Raw genomic sequence first — 8,110 nt, forward strand, 5'->3', positions numbered from 1 at the left:
CCCATACCAGACTACCTGCATCCATCATTGTAGTGAAGTTTGAGAATGTGTGTATGGTTTCTGTCTCAGGACCTATATTTTAAGCAGACAAGGATGTGGAAATCAACCCAAGATTTAAAAAAAAGGAGATGGCAGTACAAACAATTAGGGGCATAACTACAATGGGTGCAGACTAGAGATGAGCGAGCACCAAAATGCTCGGGTGCTCATTGCTCGAGTCAAACTTTTCGTAATGCTCGAGAGCTCGTTTCGAGTAATGAACCCCATTGAAGTCAATGGGCGACTCGAGCATTTTTGTATGGGACCGATGCTCCGCATAGCTGATGACTTGTAAAACACCAGAAAACATCAGAAAGTCATGGAAACACCACAGAAACGGATAGGGAAGGGCAGGGGCAGCATGCATGGCTGCATACAAGGCTCCCAGGTCCCACTATTAAGCCAAAATGGGGGCAAGAGTGTGACGTCACCCCCCTAACAATTTACTTTGGACAAACCCGCATTAGCAAGGCACACACATAGCTAAGCAGCACACTACCTGTAACCAAGGACAATCACTGTGTGTGGGTGATACCGCTGCCTCTTCTGGGTTACATGCTGGCATTGCTGCCCCCCCCCCCCCCTTCCCGCACGACCCTGCGTCCACAGCGCACACAAAAGTTTCCCTGCGCAGCGTTCAGCTGCTCTCATGCCACATGCTCGCTTCATAGCCACACCACCCTCATGTCAATTTATAAGTGCATACTGGATGAGGAGGAACCGGAGGCACACACTGCAGAGGGTTGGCTGGGCCAGGCAGCGACTCTGTTTGAAAGTGTGGGCGATTACCCACAATGCTGTTGAGAATTGATGATAAATTGACGTATAATCATCATTCCAATTCCATGCCACCTCCGTCACAAAATTGTCAGGAGCCACAAACGTGGGCATTAAGGGGACCCTGAGTCCCAGCACTTCTACACATCTCCACAATGCAGCAATACTCTGTGTGAGATACTCTGTAAGCGGGCCCTGGGTCAGGCTCAGTCCCAGCCTCCACCTTGTGTGACCCAAGGTGTCGCGAGTTACATAGCAATGGGAAATTCATGTGTCCCCTCACAATTCATTCTGTGTAGGTGTCAGATAGCTCAACAATGCAATGGGAAGACTTTGAGTTCCTTAGGCTTGCCTATGGCAGAGTTTCACCCCGCCAAGGACCTCGGCCCACATTTTACCCTAGTCAGTCAGACAGGTAAAACACCGCTATGGGAAGTCTTTGTGCACCCACAGCATAGGCGAGCCCAAGGAACTCAAGCATGGTGTTGCAGCTGTTCTGAATCCTGCACTTTGCTTGCAGGCCAGACCAACTTTTGGGTGTGCCCTTGCCTCTCCTGGAGCTGAGGGGTGTGGTAGTTGCAGGAGTAACGTCAGTCAGCACCTGGTGCTGAATAGCTTGGCTCCTACTTAAACAGTGCCAGCATGATCTCCTGTGCTGGTCAATCCTTCAATTACCTTTGGACAGCGACGGAGGAACACACCTTGGCTGAAGCTCCTAGCTAAGTTCTTTTATGCTTTGTTTGGTTTTCTGTTTTTACCTTTCTTTTGTGCTAGGGCTCCCTGACAGGAACTGCTCAGTGGCCCAGGCACGCATGCGGGCTCGCACTTGTCAGAGTGGTCGGTCTGCCGAGTAGGCAGGGCCCCCTCCCGGGTTAGGGGATGATAGGGAGAGAATTCCCCTTAGTTTTTGTTTCCTTTTGCACGGTTGTGCCTTTTGTTTGTGTTTTTGAGGTTGCATGTCCGGAGGATGCAACAGATTGACCAGCCCTTACCTACTCAGGGAGATTCTGTGCTGTTAACATGAATCCCCTTGAGGTTTTGTCACACCAGCTCAGCACGCTGGCTGCTGAGGTCGCTGAGATTAAACAGCGACAACTTGCGCTGCAGGTTTCCAGCAAGGAACCAAAAATTGAGCTACCTGACCGTTGTTCTGGTGATAGGCAGAAATTCGGATCCTTTCGAGAAGCCTGTAAGCTCTACTTCAGACTGCGTCCTAGCTCTTCGGGGGATGACACCCAGAGGGTGGGCATTGTAATGTCCAGACTGCAGGGGGCGCCACAGGCATGGGCGTTTTCATTACCCCCGGCGTCTGAGGCTCTGACCTCAGTGGATAACTTTTTTGCTGCTTTGGGTCTTATTTATGACGACCCTGATAAGATAGCAGTGGCTGAGGGAAATATCAGACATTTGGGACAGTGAGATTTCACTGTTGAACATTATTGTGCTAAGTTTCGACGTTGGGCAGCAGAAACTCAGTGGAATGACCCTGCTTTAAAGAGCCGGTGCCATTGTGGTCTGTCCAATGAGATCAAAGACGTACTGGTAGGACATCCAGTACCTCGCAGTCTAGATGAGGCCATGTCTCTGGCTATTAAAGTTGGGAGACGGATCAGGGAGAGGCATCAGGAACTGTCTACAGATCCCGGCCTCCTACCTGCAGGTATGGAAGAGCCCATGCAGCTGGGGTCTCTAGCTGGCAGGGTTAGGAGGAGAAGGACGATACAGTTTAATGGCTGATGCTTTGTCTGTAATCGTACAGGTCATATGGCTCAGTTTTGCCCACGAAGTAATGCTCAGTGGGAAAAACTAGATGGCCTGGAGGTTAGAGGGAAGGTCCCTCTAGGCCATCAGATTGCTTGGGTATCCTCTTCCAGTCTGGTACTTCCTGCTGAAATTTGTTGTGGCAGTGTTGACAGTCCCATACAAGCCTTTTTGGATTGTGGAGCTAGTATTAATTTAATATATCAAACGTTTAGGCTTAGAGATGAGTGCTTTGTATGTTCCCATCCCTGCGTCCGCCATTGATGACGTGGCACACCTTGCCGAGCAGGTCAGACAAGTGGGGGTAGTTTTTCAAAAACTGAACCACCAGATTGAAGATGTGGGCCAGGCTGCCGAGCTGCAGAGCCGCCATCAGGTTACGGCCGTTGTCACACACGACCATGCCGGGTTGGAGGCTCAGCGGCGAAAGCCAGAGGTTGGTCTGCTCTGTCAGTCCTTGCAACAGCTCGGGGTCCGTGTGCCTCTTGTCACCTAAGCTGATTAGTTTCAGCACGGCTTGCTGACGCTTGCCCACCACTGTTCTGCCGCGCACTACCGACTGCTGGCAACGTGCTCACACTTCTTAATTGAGAGGTAGAGGTGGTGGAGGGGGAGGAGGGTTTGGAGGAGGTGGCATAAAACGCCGCAGATACCAGCTCCGAGATAGGACCCGCTATTCTGGGTGTGGGTAGGACATGAGCGGTCCCAGGCTCTGACTCTGTCCCAGCCTCCACCAAATTCACCCAATGTACCGTCAGGGAGATATAGTGGCCCTGCCCACCAGTACTTGTCCGTGGTTGCGGGAGACGTGCTGGTGTAGGGTGGGGACGGCACATCGGGAAAAATAGTGGGGACTGGGGACCGATTAGTGCGAGACTGCCGCCGCCATCATGTTTTTGAAAGCCTCCATTTCCACAAGCCTGTACGGCAGCATCTCCAGGCTGATTAATTTGGCAATGTGCACATTTAAAGCTTGTGCATGCGGCTGTGTGCCGGCGTATTTCGCTTTCGCTCCAACGCTTGTGTTAGCGACAGCTAAACGCTGCGCTGAGAGGCATTGCTAGATGGAGTGGAGGACAGTGGAAGTGAGGGTGTGGGTGCAGGCCGTGAGGCGCTCGTGCCTGTGTCCTGGGAGGGAGATAGGATCTGTGTGGCAGGTTGGGGCACAGGGGAAGAGGCAGTGGTGTGACCCGAAGGCGGTGAATGGCCTTTGTCCCACCTTGTGGGGTGCTTGGCCATCATATGCCTGCGCATGCTGGTGGTGGTGAGGCTGGTAGTGGTAGCTCCCCGGCTGATCTTGGTGCGACACAGGTTGCACACCACTGTTCGTCGGTTGTCCGCGCGCTCTCTAAAAAGCATCCACACCTTTGAACACCTAGCCCTCTGCACAGAGGCTTGCCACGAGAGGGTGCTTTGGGAAACAGTTGGGGGATTCTTCACTCTGGCTTTGCCTCTACCCCTGGCCACTCCACTGCCTCTTCCAACCTGTCCTGCTGCTGCACTTGCCTCCCCTTCTGAAGCCCTGTCCTCAGTGGGCTTAGCAAACCAGGTGGGGTCAGTCACCTCATCGTCCTGCTGCTCTTTCTCCGAATCCTCTGTGCGCTCCTCCCTCGGACTTACTGCCCTTACTATTACCTCACTGACGGACAACTGTGTCTCATCATCATCCTCACCCACAAAAAGCTCTTGAGACAGTTGCCGGAAGTCCCCAGCCTCATCATCCGGACTCCGGGAACTTTGGGCATCGGTCACGACAAACTCCTCAGGTGAGAGAGGAACCAGTTTTTCCCACTCATGGCAGGGACCTAAGAACAGTTCCTGGGAGTCTGCCTGCTCATCAGAATATGTCATTTTCATGGAGTGAGGAGGCTGGGAGGAAGGAGGAGCAGCAGCCAGAGGATTCAGAGTTGCAGTCCCTGGGCCGGGAGTAGTGGATTGCGTAGAAGACTGGGTGGTCGATACATTGCTGGACGCATCTTCTGCCATCCACGACAGGACCTGCTCACACTGCTCTGTTTGTAATAAAGGTCTACCACCCCGTAAATTGAAGCAGGGGACCCCAGAAACTTGCCTCTCTCCTAATCCCACAGCAGCCAGCTGTGATTCACCACGACCAGGAACTCGGCCTGTGCCCACACCCTCACTTGGACGTCCGCGTCCACGTCCACGTCCTCGACCCTTACCCCTACTCCTCATCATGGCGGATTAAGAATAGAGCAGGGCCCAAATAAATTACCCCACTGTACAGCACTGAGATCTGTGCCTTAATTCACCGCACACAAAGACTTGTAGATAGCGGAGGCTCTATGCTGTGATTTGAAAAAATTAACCTGCTGTTTTGCGCTGATACCTAGGGGTAATTTACCGCTCACAGAGACTTGTAGATAAGAACGCTATTGCTGACAGGCTGGGAACTGGCATTGATGCGTAATACAAAAATTGATGCACTACTACTCCCAGCAAGCCACAACCATAATGCACACGGTCAGATGTAGCCCTAAGAAGGACCATTGGGGTTTTTGAAGACTGAATCCCACTCCAACACTTTCCCTATATCAGCAGCAGCTCTTTCCCTAAACTCTGCATAATACACTGCAGACTGAGAACGCTATAGCTGAAATGGCCTGCACAGCCTGAGATGAAAAAATAAATGGTGCACTACTGCTCCCAGCCAGCCTCAACAGTAATGCACACTAGTAGCCCTAAGAAGGACAGTTGGGATTCTTGAAGATTGGATCCTACTCTAACAATTTCCCTATATCAGCAGCAGCACTTTCCCTAACCTCTGCCAGCATGCGTCTGAGGCGAGCCGCGGACGGGACCACTTTAAGTACTTGGCGGTCACCTGATTGGCCCAGCCACTCACTACTGTGGGGTGGGATGGGGCTGGCACGTCACAGCAGGAAGTGGTATTGCCTTCCCCGCATGTCTATTGGCTAGAAAATGGCGCTAAACATGCGGGGAAGGGAAATGCAATTGAGTTGAGTACCGTGTGGTGTTCGTCTCAAGTAACGAGCATTTCGAGTATCCTAATGCTCGAATGAGCATCAAGTTCGGACGAGTGTGCTCGCTCATCTCTAGTGCAGACAGCCTGGTCATACCCAGGCTATGGAACTTTAGGGGGCCCATATGATTACTCTTCTCCATATGAGGAGACCAGTACTATAAAATAATTTTAGTTGGAGGGCACCAAGTCCTCCTTTCCTAGGTGACTAGCAGTGTAATGCTTTTATCTAGCATCAAAAGGTAACTCTATTTTAATCATGTAATGAGGTCCCCTCATCTCTATGTGGACTCCACTAAATGAATAAAGAAACACTAATTATAACAAACAGGTATTTTGTATAAACCTGATCCAGTAAATCTCAACACAACATACTCAACCTGCAGCCATGTATTTAGCACTGGTTCTGTGTGACTGTTCTCAGTAAGAGAAACCAAGTAATCCTGTAGATATTATACCTTTTAATGACTTACAAAAATATATCGTTACACTCAGATTTCAATTCAATAGGCCGTGTGTTAGTGGCTAGAGATAAGTGAGCACGCTCGGATAAGCCAGCCTCGTTTTTCTCGATTAACTGCATTCTTGTCCGAGCGTGCTAGGGCGTTGGGGGGCGGCTGGGGTGGCAGGGGATAGCGGGAGGTAGCGGGGGAGAGAGTGATAGAGATCTCACTCTCCCCGCCGCCCCCCACTCACCCCCGCCATCCCCCCGAGCACGCTCAAACAAGAATGCAGTTACTCGAGAAGAGCAAGGCCCGCTCGAGTAACTGGCTTATCCGAGCGTGCTCACTCATCTCTATTAGTGCCACGTCTGTGCTATTGGCGGTCAGATGTGTCTGTTTGTCCCACGACTGTTGCATTTGTTTCTGGTGTTTGCTCAGAATGTGGTGTCTTGGCATGTGTTTGTTGGAACATTCTTCCCTGTCTTCCCTGAAGATGATTTGGACATCTGCTGTCCCTCCCCTGCTAGCGTTCCAAAGTGTGTGTATCGAGTAGTGTGTGGTACGGTGACTGCACAGTTGCATCACTCACAGGTTTCTCCTTATCCTTTTGCAGGTGTAGTCTCCAAACATTGGATGTTCTGGTGCATGGTGTAGGCTGGTGATGCTGGCCACAGTGTTCCTTGTTTGCGTGGTTTGGAGGAGGTACATATATATATATATATATATATATATATATATATATATATATATATATATATATATATATATATATATATATATATATATATATATATAATTTTTTTATTTGTATTTTTGCCCTAAGGGTCCAGGGGCCCTATTTTTTTTTAAAGAGGAGGTTCCTTTAGCTTCTGCTTCTGGGATCTGTAGTTCTATGAGATTCCATGAGCATACCTTACCAGTTGTGAGTAAATCGAGCTGGCTGGGTGTGGTATTCTCCACCAGTTAATCGATCTGGTCTGCTGCACATAAATATCAGCTTTTCTTGTGAGACAATGCTGGTCATTTTATCTTGTCTTTGCATTATGTATTAATCCCACTCAGAGCTGGTCTGAAGTCTGATCTTGAGCATGCTGGTCTGAAGTGTCTCTCCCACCTTCCCTGAGGACGGACTAGACGCCTGTTGCCCTTCACCTCCTTGCGTTCTGCGTTGCGTCCATTGAGTAGTCTGTGGTATGGTGAACACACAGGTGCATAGACTCGCAGCTTTTCCACTATCCCTTTATAGGTGCGGCCTCCAGACATCTGATGCACAATGCACGATGGCTGACTCTCTATCCCCTTGGTGTGAGGACAGTTGAACTAGCTGTGGTTTACTATCTGTATGCATGTGAGTTCTGGGTGGCGTTCCTGTTCAATGTGGTATGCATATCCTTGTGTATTGGTGTGAATAGCAACGTGTCCTGAATGTCTGTGCAGGTGGCCAGACATGACGTGTGAACAGTCACTTTCTGTGTTCAGTGTGTATGAACAGTGTCGTATCCTGTATTTTGTACATATCTTCAAGTTCCTAATCGGGGATAGCCAGGTCCCAGATGAAGACAGTAATTGTCCTTATCAGACAATCACCCTGCTTTTAGGCAGGGGTTGCCCACTTTCCCTGATTAGTAATGGGCAGGTGTCCTTCCATCTTTACCTGGAGAGGTGTAATTGGTACTTGCAACATTATGAGAGTTGTTGCATTTTTTTTGTTGTTGTTCCCGCTGTGGAAATTTGCGGTAGAATTCCACACCTGAGCATTGGCAGGCAGAACGCTATTAGGTTTAAGAGAACCTAATAGCTGCAGGATTCACATGTGGATTTCCGCCGCGGGAAATGTGGTTGAAATCCGTTCATGGGCATTTACCCTTATTTAGATTTTTTTTCTTATAAATAATAATAATCTTGTTTAAATTAAATTTTACAGACAATAAATCTAACTTTTCCATTTACATTGCCATAATTGTCAACTAGTGGGGTATTGTGTTTCATGCAGCCATACTTTAATCATAAAAAGTGAGATGAGAAAAGAGGATTGGGGGTGAGAGAGGAAGGAAATAGATGGAGGGGTAGATACATAATTGAGGTC

Source organism: Eleutherodactylus coqui, chromosome 4 (genome assembly GCF_035609145.1).
Source record: "Eleutherodactylus coqui strain aEleCoq1 chromosome 4, aEleCoq1.hap1, whole genome shotgun sequence".
NCBI classification, from domain to species: domain Eukaryota; kingdom Metazoa; phylum Chordata; class Amphibia; order Anura; family Eleutherodactylidae; genus Eleutherodactylus; species Eleutherodactylus coqui.